General features: G+C 40.9%; 1 protein-coding gene across 4 annotated transcripts in view; it reads left to right on the top strand.

Annotated features, from left to right (window-relative positions):
* CTNND2 (catenin delta 2) overlaps positions 1-20,964 on the top strand; it is a 1,187,740-nt gene that overhangs the window by 422,765 nt on the left and 744,011 nt on the right. Inside the window, exon 1 of one of the 4 annotated variants that reach the window (XM_090049710.1) lies at positions 2,099-2,427. The exons of the other annotated variants lie outside the window; for them this stretch is intronic. The gene's annotated coding sequence lies outside the window, so the exon portion shown is untranslated. Of the gene's footprint in view, positions 1-2,098; positions 2,428-20,964 lie in introns of those variants that run through there. 4 annotated transcript variants of the gene reach the window in all.

Genomic DNA, 20,964 nt, shown 5'->3' with positions numbered 1-20,964 from the left:
GGCGGATGTTCAAAAGCAATCTTTATATTGAAGTCAGTTGACTTTCTAAAAGTGCTTGTGTAGGTTCTTTTCTTTTCTTCCAGCCTTCTCTTTTCTCCCATTAGGTGGCCATTATCCCTGCACTTCACCTCTGCCATGGGGAGTATGGATGAATGGAAGACTGGTCATTAGGAGCTGAGTCAGCCCATTCTCTTCAGCCACTGAAATGTCACTCCTTAGATGCATATTCTGCATCCTGTAAAAGGAAGCAAAACTGTCTTCTAGTTTCACTATGACATTTCAGGAGGAAACAGTTGTCATCTTTGCTTGATATGTTATGGCTTTGAGTCACAAATGACAAATAGAAATAGAGGATTGTAGATGTTTGCCCACTGCTTTTCAAAGCATGAAGCAGCGTACCTTGGTGTGCAGAAGAGGTTTGTTCTGCTCTCCGCCCCATGAGTTGAAATGATGATCTGTGATCTGAGTTATATTTTTGTTTATAAAACACCAATAACGAATGAGCCCATTTCAAACTCTTTGGATAATAAAAAAAAAAAAAAAAATTGCGCACATCTCAATAGATATATATAAGTCAGTAAAATCAATTGAGCATCACTGATTTAACCAAGCTTGTCCACTGCATGTATGAGATGTATGTATGCATCTTTAGGTCACACAGGACTCCTATACACATGCAGGGAGACTGTTCTGACGTGCTGCAATTCCAGCGTATCACAGCAGACTCAATTAACTGAGTTTGCTGGAGCATGAAAATAAACATGCTCCAGCAGCCTCCAGCGTCACGTGCATCAGCCTCCCTGCACTGAAAAATGGTGGCAGGGTGCTTTAAACTAAAGCTCATTTGACCAGTTTCACTTCAAAGCACTCCACTGCCATTTTTCAGCATGGGGATGCTGATGCGCATGAAGCTCCAGGTGCTTTTACTTAGCATGGCTCTCAGACCTGTGCTAATTAAAGCACCACACTCCTTATTCCTCCTAGAGCATGTAAGTAATAACTGTGTCAATCCTAGTGAAACTACTGCATGTGTATGTATAAAATCAGTATGGTATGTAAGCAGTTAGCAAGGTGAAGGTCCTGGAGTTTTGGGTGCCAAAGTATTGGAAATCAATTCATTGTCCATCTGCCGCCTTCCTTTTTGTTCCAATATTTATGGTTTTAAATTCCTTTCAGTTTGTCAGAGCAAAACTATAGTAGGTTTTATATCCAAAACATTTTGAAATTTAAACAAAAATATAACAGTTTCGTAATGGTCATATAGTGAAAACATTCCAGACAGTTGAGAGAGAGAGAGAGAGAGAGAGAGATCATAATATATGCCCCCAAAAGGCATACGTCTATACTTGTAGGAGTAGTGATGGCTAGAAATGTGTTTTATTGCTTAATTTAACTTTTTTGGTAGCTAATACTACAATATGAATATAAATCAAGGGCACTGGCTTTATCGTAAATACAAAAAGCAAAATAAGAATACTTAAATATGCAAAGAAAATGTCTGCTTTGCAAACATGAAAAATTATCACTGGGGCATGGGCAGAGGCCAGCAGTTTAATAATGTGGCATCTGCTTTGCTTTATACTTTTGCCAATAATGCAGTTTCTGAAACATTTTTCTGCAGGGTTTTAGTTCCTAGTCTCATATTATTTATTATGTTATTATATTTTAATTATTATATTTATTATATATTGAAGAAAATTTATTTACTAAAAGCAAAAAAAACCCCCCTATTTAAATTGAAGTCAGAATTTAATTTTGTTAGCAAACTCTGGATCTTGTTTATCAAAGTAGAAGTGTTTTTTAAATGTAAACTCTCCAGGATTTAAACTGCATTTGCTGTCTTTGAAATACAGCACAGCAAAGCCAAAAGACAGATTGAATTTATTTTACAATACGGTGGGATATTTGTGTTGAGATACAAATAGCTTAAGGGCCAGATACAAATTGAAAGAAAAAGGAAGAGAGATTAGAAAACTGTAGAATTTGTCAGCTAGGCTAGTGGGAGGGTCCTTTTGTGATGAAATGTTGCATAAATAATGCCAATGGGGGTCTAAATTCACTGTTGCCATGGAGACCTTTGTGCCTGACTGAACTCTATTCTTTTCTGTTTTAAGACTGCAACCACTGGGCTGGTAGTGGCTCTAATGAATATCATTTTGTGTTTTATTTTACTGTAAAAGCTGGAACACTGAAACCAAAAAGAGAACAGCGCCGTTTGGGGTTTCCTGAGTGTTCGGATGGTCTACAGAATTCTCCATTTAAAATCTTTGAAGTTTCTTTTTATCAGTGATGAAGGGAAAAATATCTAGACCTGCTTGAACTACTGCTTTGGAAAGGAGGAAATAATCTCTCTCCTCAGCTCTGTTGGGGAGACTTCTTGTTTTCTTAAGGATTAAGGAAGAATAATTTTCAAAGTGTAAAATCAAGGTAAAAAGTTAAAAATAAATCAGTTTGGGTGTTATTTAATTTAGTATGAACTCTGCTCCTTTGTCAGGCTTGTTTAAAGTTTAGTGAACTGTTTTTGTTTTGGTCTTGTGTTTTTTTTCTGAAATTGATATTGATTTAATGTGTTTTGAAATTTTTTTTCCCCCCCGAAAACAACAAAAATCCAGCCCTACAGTCATTGCTAAATGTCCACTGGTAATGGCTTTTTGGTGTTCTTTATAAAACTGGATACAAAACAAGGTTTTCAAACTTTAATAAGCAAAAACATTTATTGTGAGTGCCAGTTGTCTTGATAAGTCCAACTTCATTGAAATGGTGTGTAACTAACTGAGGTTTAGCTAGCTTTTTCAACTACTTTTGGGAAGCAGAGGGTAAAAGTAGGCAGAAAAAACTGTGACATTTAAGTTACATAAAGTCCTATAAGTAAATGTTATTTTTCTAGTAAAGTTAACTTGGTGCCTAGAATGTGTTTTGTCCTAAAAGAGTAAATAGCAATAGCAGTTTCTTTGACTGTGGTTTTCTTTGTTTCAGATGGTCTAAAGTGAAGTTCCAAGGAAATCAGTTTATGAACATAGAAATCAGATAATTTAAGTGAATAGCTCATTTGCAAAATACCTTTTTCATAACTGAATATTTTGAGCTACAAACCTGTTGCTTTATACGTTTTCCCTAGAAAAACCTTTGTTCTAAATTACTGCTTTATACTGTACTGATGTATGTGTTCCTGGTTCTGAGTCCATACAGGTGACAATGAGATAGATACGTTCCCTCCTATAACTATCTATGTCCCTTAAGATGCTAGTGTCACAGATTAGAATTTTATTCAGTAAACTTCAGCTAACATGAATGTTGTTATAGAAGTTTAGTGACATCAATGCATGATTGTAATCTAGGTTTTACATATACTGTTACAATCATAGGAAAATATGAATGACTTCTCACTAGGTTAAATAAACTAACTTATTATGAATCTTTACATCTATTATGGTAATTAGTCTTATTAAAAAAATTCTAGCGCCCTTTGTTTTCAAGTTTTGCGTGGAAACTCATGGGTGGACTTCTTAAGGGGAAACTTTTATTTAATGGAAGAAGGCTGACTTCAAATTAAATTCTGAAGATGCAAACCAAAACAGCACACATTCTTGTATACCCTGCACATTATATTTAGTCAAAAGTTAAGGTTGCAAAGACAGTAAGGTGTCCTTCACTGAAAAGCTATCAAGTTCCTTCTGACTGAACACACTTCAGGAAGGCATTAACATATAATTTATAGTATATACAACCATCTTTGTTAGATTTCAGTTATGAGTTTAAACTGTACAAAATGTCTATAACAAACCATCGTAACTCTTCAATTTATTATTTTGGTTGGCTAAATCTCAAGAGCAAAATATTTCTTAATTCATTCCAGTTTAGTTGTTGAATTTTATGCTAAGTGTTAAAAATGTGTTCCACAGTATAAAAGAAATGTTAATTTGAGTGTTCCAGTTCTTAAAAGTGCAATAACATTATATTAGACCTGTTACGATACACGTTTTATGTGAAAGGTGTTTAATTTAATGCTTTATTGAGATTCTATATTTAGGTGTTGCCCAGTCAATTCAGACCCTTCTTAAATTTCCCTTCAGAACTACTGGCAAGTTTTATTTCCCCAACAAAGGGAGACATTAGTCAGGATTATAAAGAACATTGATAACTCCTTATGTGATATCTGTGGGTTATCAGAATGGATATGTTGAGGATGCCTCAGATTGTATATTGTAGAATGTAATATTAGTGTTTTTAAAACATGTCTGTCACCAAGGATTATTTCATCAAGTTTCTAATTGAAGCATGATATATTATTGTCAGTTTCTGAAATGAAACTCTCCAATGTTTCTATTAAAAGCAAAACAAAACAGTATAAAAGCCATATTTACTCTTGGTTATAAAAAAGTCATGTAAATGAGGTGGTAGAGAAGGCATGTGAAATGTTTGGTGACAAAACAAGACATGGAGTTGCTTCAGTAGTTAAATATATTTTTCATTTCTGATTTTCTGAATCAGGTGTGGGAGTGGGGGAAGCAAATCAATGAGTGAGGTCACTCGCATGGTGTTATGCCAGGGGCTCTGTGTGTAACCTTAGTCAAACTGGAAAATAAATACTTCAAGAGGTTGAAGGTTGTTGATAGATTGCAAATACATTTATAAATTGAGGTACTTCATGGTTCTTTGCATGCATATCTATATGTATTCATGGCCTGATACAGACATTACACTTTTACCAGTATAAGGCATCAGAAACCGGAAGACGGAACAGAAGTTTGGCATACCTAGACTGGTTTAAAAATGGCAGAACCTGGTCTAAGATTTTCACCCTCCCCACACCCAACCAAAGGGCAAATGTATGTTTTGCCCTTCACTACCAATCTAAATTACACCTTTCACAGAAAACCACATACCTTAGATTGATTCCCCCTCAGCCTTTTGAACGTCTGTACCTAGCCTCTTGCTACACATGATGGACTTAAGGGGTCAAATTCATCCCTGGTGTTGAACCAGGAATGATGTCAGCTCTGCATGTGTGAATTGGGTGTGGATTAATGGGTAAATCGGGATCACTTTGAAGTTCATGGCAAAAATAATGATCTAAGTTTATTTAATAATAAAGGGTCACATTCTTTTCCGCCCCCTCAGGCTATAAGTGCTTCATTAGGTTATAAATTATTCAGAGTAGAGACTTTTTTCCCCTTAGCACAGTGGGGCCTTAATGCTGATTGTGTCTTCTGGGTGCTATGTATAAATATTAAATAAACAAATATCCCAGTACTTCTAAAAATGGTTAGCCCCTCCTGGGGATAATAGATATCTCTGAACAGAAGTGAATCCCTATCCAGGAGAGCATGTTTGTATGCTGCTACATACATGTGTGTCTGGGTGCCAGAGTGATCATGGAGACCCACGGATGTGATATGTTTTGAGCTGGGAGATTAAATTGATAGATAGATATCTATGGTGTTTTCTGCTAAGGCTGGGTGCTGTGGGAGAAGGGTGGTAGAGATTCTTTAATGTTTAATTTTTAAAGTGTTTGTAAGTAGGTAGATAGACAAAAAAATAAAGACTTTTTTTCAGAAGTAGATGGATGTTAGGCATGCTCATATTGCCCCACAGAAGTGTAAGGGCTCCAAGGCTTCTACTAGCTGATCAGGAACCTTTTGTATTGTATCAGGGTTCTGATTGGATAAAATGTACTTCTCAAAACACCATTACATTCCACCCTCTCTGCATGTGCCCTGTGCACAACTGTGTGCACTCCACAGCAAGACGGACCTAATTGCAAACCAAAGGATCTTGATATTGTAATGTTCTTAAGCATCTTGAAATTTTGGTGACTTGCTATCACTGTGGATAAATGTGAGCTGGCAGCACGATGCCAGTAGGGCAAATAATACTCTGGCATGCATCAATCAATGCATCTCCAGCAAAACCAAGGAGGTGATTCTTTCACTCTACTCAGCACTGGTGAGACCACAACTGGAATACTGCATCCAGTTCTAAGCATCACACTTTAAGAGGACATGGACAAGCTTGAGAGAATTCAAAAAGAGCCACCCATATGATTGGAGTCTTACACGGCCATCTGTATGAGGAAAGGCTGAGGGATCTGGGACTCTTCAGCCTCAAGGAAAGAAGGCTGAGAGGGGATCTGGTAGCAGCTTACTGCTATACTAGGGGAGTATATCAAGGGCTCAGTGAGCAACTGTTCACTGGGGCAACTGAGGGGAAAACTAGGAGTAATGGCCACAAACTCCTTTAAAATTGATTCAGGCTCAACATTTAAGAAAAACTTCTTCACAGTCAGGTGTCCAGACTGTGAAATAAGCTCCCTGTAGAGGTGGTGCAATCACCTACCCTACAAATCTTCAAGATGAGACTAGACAGTGATCTTGCTGGAGTCACCTGACCCATTATCTTTCCTGCTTGGTGCAGAAACTGGATCTGATGATCTTCCAAGGTCCCTACCAACCTTACAGTCTATGGATGCTTTCATTCAGTCAGTCAAACAGGCAAACCAAATTATGCAGAATATGAGTCCTGGTCTGAATTTTACTGTATAGCCCTTATTTTATACTATTGTCTTTTTAAATGTTTTTATTCTGCTGTAACATTTCATGTGGAAGCTGCAGAATTTAGTTTTAGAAATTGTCACAGGTAGTGACAGCTGGGGTCTTTGGCACCAGGAAAGGTGTGATTAGTCTTTACAGATTGTAGAATAAGCACATTAATTGGCTGTTTCTGCTAAAATTATCAGTACTGGAATTGGTAACATTTACATTGTTCTTGGGTTCAAACATTAAATAACCCTTTGTGATAACTAGGTCAGTTCAGACTGTTGTTTCAGGTTGTCTGTGACTTGGGCAGATATAACTCCGTTGGTTTTAATTTGGTTCACATTTGGAGGGTTTCCTTTGTAGCTGTGAGAGTCAGAAGCTATTGTGTGAGTGGAAACTTGAAATCTGACATACAGTTCTGTAGCCAAGGTTCGGTTCTGTGGCAGATTTGGAGGTTCTGAAATTGAGGCCTCCTCCTCGGATGACCGGAGGACGGTGTCAAGGCACCTGAAGCTAGAAGAAGATAATAGCTTTAATTGTGGGGCATGTGATTGCTCTTCTGTACCTGGTATTTCTCTGCTTTGCCTCTTATGCCCTGTGATTTAGCCCCAGCAATACCAACAAGAGGCAGCAACTGGAAGTGGACATTGGCCAGTTGGCACATAAGTGCAGTACACGACAAAGTCTAGTCAATGTAACTCCCTATGTGGCCTGTGGTCCCAAATAATTGCCTACCCCATGTCTAAAGTATAGAGTAGCTGCATTCTAACTGCATAGATTGCTTATACTGGTGGAGCATAGGTGACTTGGTTAGCAAACAGTTTGAGGAGCCATGATGGGAAGGTCTGTAATTGTTCGCATTGGTACCTTTCTCTGTTTCTCATGTGTAAGTAGTGGTAATATCTACAGACCAGTGTGGTAAAAATAGCCCTTCTGTTTCCAGCTTACTGACATCTTGCACCACCACTTTTCCCAGTGAAACATCAGGCTTCTGGTCCCCTTGTACTTCCTGTGAAGTGTTACATGGCCTGGAAGAAATTGGGTCCTTTGATTTCTGGTGCTTCAGCTTGCAGGCTCATAAACTTGTTCTAATGCTTATGGAAGTGCCAAGGAGCTGTGCTAGATTTTAACCCACATACTTAGGAGAGACTAATGTACTCAGGTACTAGTGTGAGACTAGTGTGCTCAGGTACTTCAAACTAGTGCAGGGGAAGAATCCTCTCTGTGAAGGCCTTTTCTTTCTCTAGGTAGTCTCATGTTGCTTGCTGCTGCCAGTGGTGGTAAGAAAGCCCCTAAAGCTTTACGTAAAGAATCAATGTTGTTATTGCTAGAACAGGATTAGATCCTAAAGTTAAGGGAGTTACTCTGCCTGGACAATTGCAAAACCAGAATCTGGTGACAGTTGACCTTTTATTAGTTGTACTATTAGGAGGACTAGTGGCTAAAATGCAGATAAAAATATAATAAAAATGAGATAGCAACGCATGCTTCTTGGGGTTTTGTCATTATTTTTAATGCTTTTTCCTCAGATTGCCCAAGTCCCTGTTACCAACTGGCCCAGTCCAGTGTGAACTCTCCATGACTTTCCTCACCCAGATTATAAAAACTGCTTATGGGTCTCATGTGCTCTCTTCTGCAAACTGACTATACATAAGTCATTCTGCTGAAAATGATTTAAAAAACAAAGAAAACCATTACATCTAGAGAAGAAAGTTGAGTTGTCTGAGATGGAAGACCCTTGCAAGAGTTTTAGCAAAAGGTGCCTCCAGTTCTATATCCCCTTACTCTGCACTACCCTAGATTTGGAATCAGTTCTCTTTTGGCTCCCCATTTGGATGCCTGGACTGGCTTTGGACCACCTTTCAGTGAGCTAGTGCTACAATTCAGAGATCATGCTTCTTTGGTGCTAGTGTATGATTGTTTTTGTGTCAGGAGCTAATTCTCTTTGTTGTACTTAAGTTGCAACTGAGGAAATTCCCTCCCCATCTACCTCTGTGCAACCACCTGATCAACAGTCCTTGGTCTGTACGGCCTATTTTATCTCAGACTGACATTCAAAATCATCAGCTGGGGAGTGCCCAGTAACTTTGGGCTATGACCCTTTAAAATAATTTCCCACCTGACTGCCATTCAGTCATATGGGAAAGACATGCCGCCTTCATCCTTCGGTACTGATCCCACTCACCATGTGGTTGGCTGGGAAAAGCCAGGCTGAATTGTGGAACCTTAATGTGGAATTCTGTGGTCATTGGAGAGGAGAATTTGTACCTACTGAACCAAAGAGGCTTTCTTGGGTGACTTGGCTCTGATGTTCTTTTGTCTCTCATCCAGTGGATGTAATGCAGTAAATTTTAAGGCCAGTCACAGCTGTGGTGAGGTGCAGTGGTAGTTCAACTGAGCTCAGTGAAGCTATCCTGATTTAAACCATCTATTTATATGTACATGCAGACCTATGGGGAAGAATTCACACATCACCATTTGCAGAAAAAAAAAATTGGTTTCCAGAATTTTTTTTTATTATGCCTTTGTTTGAAACAGGCATTCTTGATGTTTTTAAAGGGTGCTTTTTCCATCTGGAACAAAATTGTACAGCTGCAAATGTTGAAAATTAAACCAATGGAGCCATATTCTGGAAAGATGAAACACCCATCTATTATGTCTACATATACTGCATTTGAAATCATTCAGTTAGGATGATGTGATTAAAAGCAGGGTGGGGAAGGAAGCAAGAACATTATTTTGCAGATAAACTATGCAAGCCTTGGGCTGTCATAAATAAATGTTAAAAGATGTTGACTAATTCTATAGCAACCTGTTGTCTCCTCTTAAATAATCATGAGAATTAACATCACATTGGAAGGACAAGTGCTGGAATATTTTATATGCTGGAGCCATTTTTTTCCCTCTATTTGAAAACATGCACAGACATGGAAAATCATTGTTGATAAATCATCTTGCTAATCAGTCGCTAGGTGAATAGTGTGTTCTCCAAATTATTCAGTGAAGAAACATACATGTAGCATTTTAAGAAACACAGTAGTTTTATTTGACTATATTTTGTTCATATAATGAGAAGAATACCACACATGATTATTTACTGGGTAACCCCTACATTAATCATACTTTCCTTCTTCATGAATTTCTTCTGCTTCAGTTGATTTTGAGCATTTATGCTCTGGTACAGCCATGCTAGTAATTTACATCAGAATTATTATAGCTACTGAGAGAGAGATTGTATATTCACTACTCAAATATGAAATGAAATTGTAGTTGCCAGGGTAGGGAATTAGCTGCACCCATAGGATAATAAAGTATAGATTTCCCCTTTACTTTTCCTTCTTGGAGTTTAGATACAAGTATTTCCTACTGCCTACTTTTACAGGCAAATCAGGGCATTTCTCCAGCTTCCCATTTTCAGAAATGTCAACATTTTTCTGAGGTGCCAACAAATAGTGCTTTTTTTTTTAAAAAAGCTATTAGTAAAATTGTATTTAATGGTTGAAGTCATTACTTTTATATATTAGTTTCCCAGATATGTCTATTTGTCTATCATAAATTAACAACTTGCTGCTTTTTAATATTATATCTTAAATCTAAGACATCAGTTAGTACTTCCCCCTTTTTTATGCTCATAAACTTATTCAGGTATTTCTGGTCACATTTTAAACAGTGCTATTGATATGAATTCTGAGTTTAGATGGGAGTATTCACTAGGATGCTCATCTAACACTCACCGTGATGTTCATTACACAACATGTAAGTCTCTGAACAACGCTATAATCCCGAATACCTTTCCTAACAGCCTCAGTGGGTTTTTTCAGCATAATATAAAACCACTAAATTTATATTAATAGACATAAACTAGAATAAAGAATCTGTAGCACATAAATGTGCTACTGTTATGGCATTTGTTATCAATAGTGTCTAGTAAGTTTGAATCGAAGAAACTGTAGTAAATCAGACATGAGTCCATATGAGCCATAGGGCCAATTTATTTTTGTGTAAAATGTATTAAAGGCATTGGAATATGCCATTAATTAACCTGACTTTTTGGTCTACCTGATGGTTGCCAACTAAAAGGATGACCTTAAATTTTTTGTGGGTAATCAAGGTCTAGATTGTAAATGAAAATGCTTACAGTTTTTGTGATACTTAACCTTAGATCAGGGTACCCCTTGGAAAATTCCGACTCTTAGTTTTCACTAATTTTTTAACTATGGAAAAATAATGGAGCAATTTTCTTGCAAAGAACTCAGAGTGACCACAACAGGTTAGAATCTTTTAATGCTAGGGCATAGCATTTTAGGATTGGGGGTATAAGTGGACATTGGAGACAACTGTGGAGAATAATAGAAGGGAAATGCAGGGTGGAGATCAGTTTATACTGGATGTGGTGACTCATGTTAGTGGTAGAGGTGATCTGGGAATGGACACTTGCTCCTGCAACTGTTTGAGATCTAAATTAATTGCTACAAAGCGTGGGCATTCAGTTCAATCCTTCATTTATATGCCTGTGGCTTGAGGGTGTAGGAACAGGGATCCATGCCACACCTGTGCATTCTCTTGTCCCTGCAGTTCACCTTGTGCAGTGTTTGGCTCAGTGTTCTCAGCTATGAATTGCACTGGGCTTCAGATAGCTATGGGTACCGTCCCCCACTGTGAAACCTATCACATTTCCTACCATCCCATTTGTTTGTCAATTATGCCACTTCAGGATCAGCCAAGTTCAGCTGCGGATCAGGCACTGTCATTTTCTGTCCTGATGCTTTTTTCGTTACTCTCTCCTGTCACCCCATCATGTGGCAGTTTTCTACATGATGGTGTGATTGAGGTGCTGCCATTCTTTCAACAGATGCTTGTGTGTGCAGCTGCATGCTGTGATTCCTACAGGCTCTGTGAATGCATCCAAGGGCAAAGCAGTGACTTTGACAAAATTTCTTCCTTCACAAAATTTTAAACAGGTTAGTCTGTAGGTGTTGAAAAACATTAGGAGTTGTGCATAGGGTTTTAATAGATTAACTTTAGGAGACAGGAACAATGTGGGACTACAGCTGTCTATAAAGAAAAATGCACATAATTTGCATTTCCCCAATAGGCATGTTTTTCTTGCCTCAACATATACCAACTACATTACATATATTTTTAAAGGATAGAAGTATATTTCTAAGCTGATTAACATTTTTCAAAGAATGCAAGACTGGAATACTTTCACTGAGACCCTATAGTGGATAGTCATGAAGTAGCTCTAACGCAGGGGTGGGCAATTATTTCAGGCGGAGGGCCGCTCACTGAGTTTTGGCAAGCCATCGAGGGCTGCATGACAGGCAGCCAGGGGAAGATCAATATTAATTTTCTAAATTTTTAGGGGCCCTGCAGGCCGGATAGAATGGCCTGGCAGGCTGCATTTTATTTGCCCCTGCTCTAACCTGACCCCCTTCCCCCAGTCTTCTCTATGGCTAGGGACTGACATTACACACAAACTGGTTTAAGTGATCAGAAACTGGTTTAAACCTGTAACAGAAAATAAGTTCAGTGCACATAAACCAGTTTCAAAATGCTGAAACCACTTTGAGATAAACCTGGTTGAATGTAGTATCATACTTAACTGATTTGGGTCAAACCAATTTATACAGTATTTGTCCCAGAGTCCTTCTTGCTTTAGGTTAAACCAGAATCCCCCAGCATCCCAGATGCTTTGCAGCCCTGGTCTGGACTGGGCTGCCTGCTCCAGACTGCAGCGCTAGCCCCACCCCTCTGCTCCCTAGCCAGAGCTCCAGTGGAGACTGCAGGCACAGCAAGGTCTGCCTCCCCTCCCACCCCACTCGCTGCTCAAACAGGAATCTGCCCCCTCCCTCCCTCCCATCTCCCACAGCACACATCCCAGCCCTACAGACTAGCTGGCATGTGGTATGCTAGCTAGTGTTGAGAGCTGTCTGTCTGTGTCTCCAATTTCACTGGGACAGAACAAATGCAGACAGGATAGTGTCTGCTTAGGGCTTTTTGGAGCTGATTAGTAGGGTTATGTGAACCGGGTCCTGTTCGATTTGGATCACTGTCTCTGATTTGATTCAGCGAAATCCATAGTTTCATAGTAGCTAGGGTCAGGAGGGACCTGGACAGATCATCTAGCCTGACTCCCTGCCACAGACAGGAATGAATGCTGGGTTCGCAGGACCCCAGACAGGTGATCATCCAACCTCCTCTTGAATTTGCCCAAGATAGGGGCGAGGACCACTTCCCTGGGAAGTTGGTTCCAGAGTTTGGCCACCCTGACTGTAAAATATTGCCTTCTGATCTCTAACCTAAACCTATTCTCCATCAGCTTATTACCATTGTTCCTTGTCACCCCAGATGGTGCTGGGGAGAAAAGGGCTCTACCTATTTGCTGTTGATCTCCCCTGATGTGTTTGTAGGCAGCCACCAGGTCCCCCTCAGCCTCCTCTTGCTGAGGCTGAACAGGTTCAGGTCCCTCAGTCTCTCCTCATAGGGACTGTCCTGCTGCCCTCTCACCAAGTGGGTGGCCCTCCTCTGAACCCTCTCCAGGCTGGCCACATCCCTCTTGAAGTGCGGCAGCCAGTACTGGATGCACTACTCCAACTGCGGCCTGACCAAAGTCACATAGAGGGGAAGCATCACCTCCTCAGACCAGCTTGAGATGCATCTTTGGATGCATGATAAGATATGGCTGGCCTTGCTGGCTGCGGTCTGGCATTGGCGGCTCATGTTCATCCTGGAGTCAGTTCAATTCAAAGATTGAATCAATTCAGGCTCAGGCTTTTTGAATGTCTGTCCCTAGCCAAAGGAATTAGAGGGTCAGTTGGGATACTCATTTACTTCAAGGTTACTGGCTTCTGTCCTTGAGATGTCAGATACCCAGTTCAACTGTCCTGCTTTAATACCTGTACTTACCCTCCAAACATCTGCAGACCTTCACATGTGCTCCCATCAGATACTTTGCATTGTGAGCACAGTGTATAATTTAACACCTATGTGATCATATGACAGTTGACATAAGAAATATGCATATTTTGTAAAGGAACTTCTTCTATTTAGGCATACCTGATTGTTTGAAAACACATGAGTTACCAAGTGCTGGGAAAGCAGTACACATTTGTAGTCTTCCTTGAATCCTTCTCCTAAAAAGGTCTTTCCCCCTTGTTAAAGAGCCTTTGTCTTTTAAATTCAGTCTGCAATACTTTTTCCTCTTTCTCCTCCCTCCTCATTCTCCTTATATGCTGGCATTTTCCATGATGCTGCAGCTGGTGGAGAGTTATTAAAGTCAATGGCTTAGCCAGTAGCCCCACTGTCCCACAAGAACAGGGCTGTTCAGGGTTTCAGCAATGCAGAAGTTGTCTCTTTTCTGCCTCAAAATAGAAGTTTTAATTCTTGCAAATTATAACAGGTACAAATATCATTAGTAGAATTAGGTGGGATTCGTAATTGGTCATGCACATGTTCTCTCAAACTGTGGCATAGAATTATTTGCAAACCTGTTGTTCCACCCATAATTATTTTTTTCCCTGAGGATCTGGGGGGGTTTTGTTAAGTTTTGCATTGTGCCTCTAAGTCCAAAGGAAACTTGAAAAAATGACACTCATCAATGGATTAAAATGCTGACATTCCCACAGAATCTTTGCCTGTGTCTTCTGACCAACTTGGGAACCTTGGCACAGTGCAGCTTCAGGGCAGTGATATTTCAGTTAGCCATCTTGTACAGTCTCTAGTTCAAGATTTAGGTCATAGGCCAGTTGAGCTTAGTAACAGTGGTGTAAATCAATGCATTTCTATTTCTTTTTCCCCACTGAAAGGAAACAAAAAAATGGTTTTAAAATTTGATTTGGCCCAAAATGCAGAAACATCTGCTGGATTCATAAACAGCTTGTTGGCTGAGTTCAGCACCAAGGGAGACAAATCAATCAACTCTTCCCTTTTCAACAGGTGTAACTGGAATTGGTGGAAACTGCACTACATAGGTTCAGGAGATGTGCTTATTATTAAGACCAGATCAAAACAGCATCAATCAAATATTGGAAAAGTGTGGGCAGATGTTAGGATTATTCCGTGTACAAGGATGCCTGTACTTGAATATGCTCTAATGCAGTTTATCATACTATTGCACTGTAGCTGGCTCTGTTTCAGAATAGTGCTTTGCTGTAGGCTGCTGCTGTCTTACAATATAGTCCACCTGCTTGGGTGGGGAAATTGGGCAATGTCTTCATTGCAGATTTTCTGCATCTTTTATGATTCGTTTTAAGTCTTATTTTCCCCTCCCCAGTCTGATATGATTTCAGATCCAAGCTGGTCTGTAATGTGGTGAATTGCATTTTCCTTTGGGTTGCTGGCATCTAGTAGATGATTCTTGCTACAAGAACATGAAAATGGACGCTCCAGATATACACAGCCAAGCAACAGAGATGGCTAATAACTTGCTTTCACTGGTTACCTTTAAAATCTTGCCAATTGGCTTTGTTAAATGAATAACTTTACATCCATGCCTACAGTATCCTAGCATATACCAGGAGTATAGTGAATGCTGTAATTACTGAGATGGAATGTATTTGTTTGACAAACCTGGTAGATTTTAAAGGTGACCACTACTGGATGCATTCCCAAGGAAAATAATTATGAGAATGAATTTATTGGGTATTGTTGCTAAAGCCCATTTATGCATAAAATATTTAAACAGAAATAAAATTGGTAGTGAATCCAGCTATCCTGCAATCAAAAGGCCTTGTTGTTAGTATGCAAATGTGAATAGATTATTTCATGTCTTTTATCCACATTAGACCATCCTCTTTTCATTCCCACCACAGGAACTTTTTAAAATTCTGAATCATCACAGCTTGCAAATTTACATTCCGTGCTTTGTAAGGTTAATTCAAAAATGTATCAAACTGCAACTTTGAAGCTGATGCAAGCATTTAAAGAAAAGGGGTTTTATCTGTTGTTCATTTAATGCAGCATGAAATTAACATCTGAATCAAACACCAAATTTCAGTAAATAAGATCCAGTATCTATTATGAGACCTCATTATTCTGCGTACAGAGTAACATTTTTCAAAGTATAAATTTTGCTGCTTCTTAAGCAGCTCAAAACCTTTTTTAAATTCATTTTTCAACAGAGTTATGTGTTGTCAGTATTTGTAATTAGATAATTTACATACAGTAGTTGTCATTAAAAAGTTAGCATTTTAAGCAGTTACCACAACTGTAAGATACCAAAAGATTTGTCTTTCATGAATATCAGAATATAATTAAGGAGAAGTCATTGTGTCCCTTCTAGCTCCTGGTTTTACCTGAGTTTCTATGTGAGGGCTCTGGTTGTGGCTTAATTTTAAGCAGAGACTCGCAGGTTAAATGACATGCTCACAAACAACTTTACATGCTATCTTGGGGCTGGCTCACACAGTGCACTGGTGCTACCTAAACATCTGGCCAGCTCCTCTGTCTGATCAAATGGGTAGTTAGAGCATGGAGTAGTATGCCCAGTAGACCCATTGTGCTATTTCTTGAGGTGGCTGAAAAATTGGGAATACAATAAATAATAGGATCAAAACTGTATCCCAGATGATGAGGTCAGCACTTCAGATTAGCCTATAAATGCTCAAACTAAATTCTATAATGACCTTGATATTTGTATGAACCAGACTACAGAAGTTTAGATTCCCCTCTGCCAAAACCAAGATGCCAAATTTAGCAAGAAGACCAACTGATCATTTCCATGATTATGGTTTAGACTAATTTGCATAAGGCTTTTTTCTGTGATTGCATAGGCCACTTAAAGCGTGTGTGGCTCCTGTTGGGAACTGATGATGCTGTGGAGCACAGATGGGTTCCATGCAGGTATATGTTTCCCAGAAAACTGAAACTGGGAACTGCTCTGAAGTAGAGAGCTGGGATGCTGCTTAATGGGAGGATGATCTGTATATTAGAGCTCACACACATGAGAGTTCTCTCCTTTCCACAACATTGCTCTTTTTTCTTGGGAAAGAAAGAGCCCAGTGAAGAAAATAGATTTTCTTTTTTCCAAACCCGTCTGTATATATGGAGCAAGGTTGAAGCCTCTGATGCTTCTATAAAGAATTCGCCTTCCAACCACCTAGTCATTGGAGCAAAGTTCCCTTCCTACCTTTTTTGCCTTTATATTCAAGTGTGACTACTGAGGGGGAATGCTGTATTCTCCCTGATGGGCTCTGTTACAGGTCTTAGCCAGAGAGATCCATCTTGAGCTGTACAGTCCTGTCTTAAGATGTGCAGTGCTTAGTGAGTGCACTCAGAGCATCCGATGACATAATTTCTCTGAGCCTACATGCCAACAACTTTGCCCTGAGGAATAGCCACATAGTACCACAATCAGCACTGCACATCCTCTGCCAAATGGCATGCATTAGAAAGTATAAGAAATGTTCCTGGTTGTATAACCTGGAAGCAGAAAAGCCACAAAGGTGAATATTGACTGAGAACCATAACTTGCCTGTCATGACTCTGCACTTAAGATCTCAGCTGTTCCACTTCTAGATTTTGTTGTGTGTGAATCCAGTTTTTCTCCACTGAAGTAAAAAATGTGTACTGATTCATTTGTTTTACTGTTCAGTATAATACTCAGATTCATAGATGTTAGGGTCAGAAGGGGCCTCAGTAGGTCATTGAGTCTGACCCCCTGTCCTAGGAAGGAAAGAGCGCTGGGGTCAGACAACCCCAGCTACTTGTTTCTCCAGTCTCCTCTTGAAGACCCCCAGCGCTGAGGAGAGCACCACCTCCGTTGGAAGCCCATTCCAGATTCTGAAAACCCTTACTGTGAAGTTCTTTCTAATGTCCAACCTCAATCTTCTATCCGTCAATTTGTGGCCGTTGTTCCTAGTTACTCCTAGTAAATAGAGCATCTCCTATTCCCTGCTGTGCTCCCCTGATTAATTTATAGGCAGCCACAAGATCACCTCTCTTGTAAAGTCTTAACAGATTCAGGTCCCTCAGTCTCTCCTCGTAGGGCCTTGCCTGCAGGCCTCTGACCATACAAGTGGCCTTCCTCTGAACCCTCTCAAGATTCAACACATCCCACTTGAAGTGCAGTGCCTGAAACTAGACACAGTACTCCAACTGTGGCCTAACAAGTGCTGCATAGAGGGGAAGCATCACCTCCCTGGACCTGTTCGTCGTGCATCTGCTAATGCATGATAAAGTGAGGTGAGCCTTGTTGATCACTTCATCACGTTGACAACTCATGGTCATCTTGGAGTCAACTATGACTCTAAGATCCCTTTCCACTGCTGTGCTGCTAAGAAGGTCCTCCCCCAGCCTGTAAGGGTGTTGGTGGTTCTTTTTGCCCAGGTGCAGCACTTTGCACTTGTCTTTGTTGCTCTGCATCCTATTATGTTCTGCCCATTTTTCCCACCTGCCCAGATTTGCCTGGATTTGTTCCCTACCCTCTGATGTGTTAACATTGCCCCATAATTTGGTATCATCTGCGAACTTGGCCAGGGTACTCTACACGTCCTCGTCCAAGTCACTGATGAAGACATTGAATAGCACCAGTCCAAGGACTGAGCCTTGTGGGACTCCACTGCCTACATCTTTCCAGGTCAATATTGACCTGTCCACCACCACTCTGGGTGCGACTCCTAAGCCAATTTGCCACCCACCTGGCCATGTAATTATCTATATCACAGCCTGTCAGTTTATTTACGAGAACAGAATGAGATACTATATCAAATGCCTTCTTAAAGTCTAGGTAGATGACATCTACCTTGACTGCTGCGTTTAAGGATAGTTTCATGGTTGGTAGGGTCGGAAGGGACCTGAGCAGATCATCAAGTCTGACCCCCTGCCATGGCAGGAAAGAGTACAGGCATACCTCGGAGATATTGCGGGTTCGGTTCCAGACCACCGCAATAAAGCGAATGTCGCAATAAAGCGAGTCACACGAATTTTTTGGTTTCCCAGTGCATATAAAAGTTATGTTTACACTATACTGTAGTCTATGAAGTGTGCAATAGCAATATGTCTAAAAAACAATGTACATACCTTAATTAAAAAATACTTTATTGCTAAAAAATGCGAAGTGAGCAAATGGTGTTGGAAAAATGACGCCGATAGACTTGCTCGAGGCAGGGTTGCCACAAAACTTCAATTTGTAAAAAACCGCAATATCTGCGAAGCGCAATAAAGTGAAGCGCAATAAAACAAGGTATGCCTGTACTGGGGTCAAATGACCCCGGCAAGGTGTTCATCCAGCCTCCTCTTAAAGACCCCCCAGGGTAGGAGCCAGCACTAGTTCCCTTGGAAGTTGGTTCCAGATCCTAGCTGCCCTGACAGTGAAGTAGTGCCTCCTGATGTCTAGCCTGAATCTACTGTCTGCCAGCTTGTGACCATTATTTCTAGTCACTCCTGGTAGTGCTTCGGGGGAACAGGGACTCCCCGATGCCTGCTAGTCCCCCTTGACTAGTTTGTAATTGGCCACTAGATCCCCCCTCCCTCAGCCTTCTCTTGTGGAGGTTGAACAGGTTCAGGTCCTGTATCCTCCCCTCGTAGGGCCTGCCCTTCTGACCCCTGATCATGTGGGTGGCCCTCCTCTGGACCCTCTCCATGTTGTCCACATCCCTCCTGAAGTACGGCGCCCAGAACTGAACGCAGGACTCCAGCTCCGGCCTGACTACTGCTGCATAGAGGGGGAGTATCATTTCCCTGGACCTGCTTGAGATGCATCTGTGGATGCATGACAAGGTATGGTTGGCCTTCCTGACTCTGTCCTCTCACTGTCAGCCCATGTGCTTCTGGCATCAATAATGATTCTAAGATCCTTTTCTGCCTTTGCACTGACAAAAAGGGAGTTCTCCAGCCTGTAGGTATGCTGCTGGTTCTTCCTCCCAGGTGTAGTACCTTGCACTTGTCAGTGTTGAAACCCATCCTGTTCTCATCCACCCACTCCTGTAACCTGTCCAGGTCCAATTGCAGCCTATTCCTCCCTTCTAGCATGCCCACTTCTCTCCACATCTTAGTGTCATCTGTGAATTTGAACAGGGTACTTTTCACCCCCTCATCCAAGTCACTGATGAAGATGTTGAACAGTGCAGGCCTGTTCCTTCCAGGTCGAATAAGACCCATCCACCACCACTGTCTGTGTGCGGCCCTCCAGCCAAGTAGTGACCCATCTGACTGTGTAGGGATTTTGTGATCTGGTCATAAAAAGAAACAAGGTTAGTCAGGCAGGATCTACCTGCAGTGAATCTGTGCTGATTTCCTTTCAGCCTTATTTCCCCTGCTGGGTTCCCACAAATGTTTATCCTTAATGATTTTTTCCAGAGTTTTCCCAAGGATAGAGGTGAGACTAACTGGCTTATAGTTTCCCTAATTCCTCCCTCCTCCCCTTCTTGAAAATAGGGACATTGGCCCCTTCCCGGTCTTCTGGGACCTGACCAAAGCACTATGAGTGCTTGAACAATCATGCCAGTGGCTCTACTGTGACACTGGCCAATTTCTTCAGCACCCTTGGGTAAAGTTCATCCAGGCCCATTGATTTGAACACATCCAGCTCCTCCAAGTGCCCCTGCACTAAGTCTGCGCTAACAGTTGATGGGCTGGTGTCCCTCTTTTCTGTCTATGATCCAATTGGGATATTTGTCTTGGGCTGTGGCTAGGAATACAGATCCATTGAAGAGCTCAGCTTTGTCCCCCATCTCTGCCACCAATTGCCCTAGTTTGTCCTGTAGGAGTCCTATGCTACCCTGCACCTTTGTTTTTGCTCCCTATATCCTTGCAGAAGGACTCTTTGTTGTCCTTAATTTTTGTTGCCAGCCTAAGTTCTAATCTTGCTTTGGCCTTTCTAACTGATTCCCTGCAAGTGCAAGCCAGGGAGATATACTCTTCCTTGGTAGCTTACCCCCTGTTTCCATAGCCTGTATACCTTGTTCTTTCCCTTTAGGTTTTCATGGACTTCCCTGTTCAGCCAAGAGGGCTTTTTAGCCCCTTTACTCCCTTTTATGCACAGTGGGATTGTCTCCTTCTGCACTCATAGGATCACTCCCTTGAAGAACAACCACTCTTCCTGGACCCCCATTTTGCCAATGCTCTTGAGCTTTAATGCCTCACTAACTAATCCCCTGAGTACACTGAAGTTTAGCCTTTCTGAAGTCTAGCACTTCAGCTCTGCTGGTTAGCTTACCCACCTTTCATCAGTTAGTGAATTCAATCAATTGATGATCACTGTTCTCTAGGTTACCTTGTACCTGCAGATTTCCCACTGTCATCCCATAGATTCATTACTGGGACTGTGCAATCTGAAATATATGGGCACTGAGGACAGACGGGGACTAGCCTTTCTTTTGGCCTTACATATACAGTTGTAGGTAGTGTAGGTACTGGGTGTTCCAAACTGACCACCTTTGGTTTGCAAGGAATTTGAAAGTAAAGGGTGGGAGGTGCCCTAGAAAAG

The sequence above is a fragment of the Crocodylus siamensis genome, chromosome 5, assembly GCF_052110815.1.
Source record: "Crocodylus siamensis isolate JL-2025a chromosome 5, ASM5211081v1, whole genome shotgun sequence".
Taxonomy (NCBI): Eukaryota; Metazoa; Chordata; order Crocodylia; family Crocodylidae; genus Crocodylus; species Crocodylus siamensis.
Note: the sequence above shows the minus strand (reverse complement) of the source record. Positions and strands in the feature narration are given on the sequence as shown.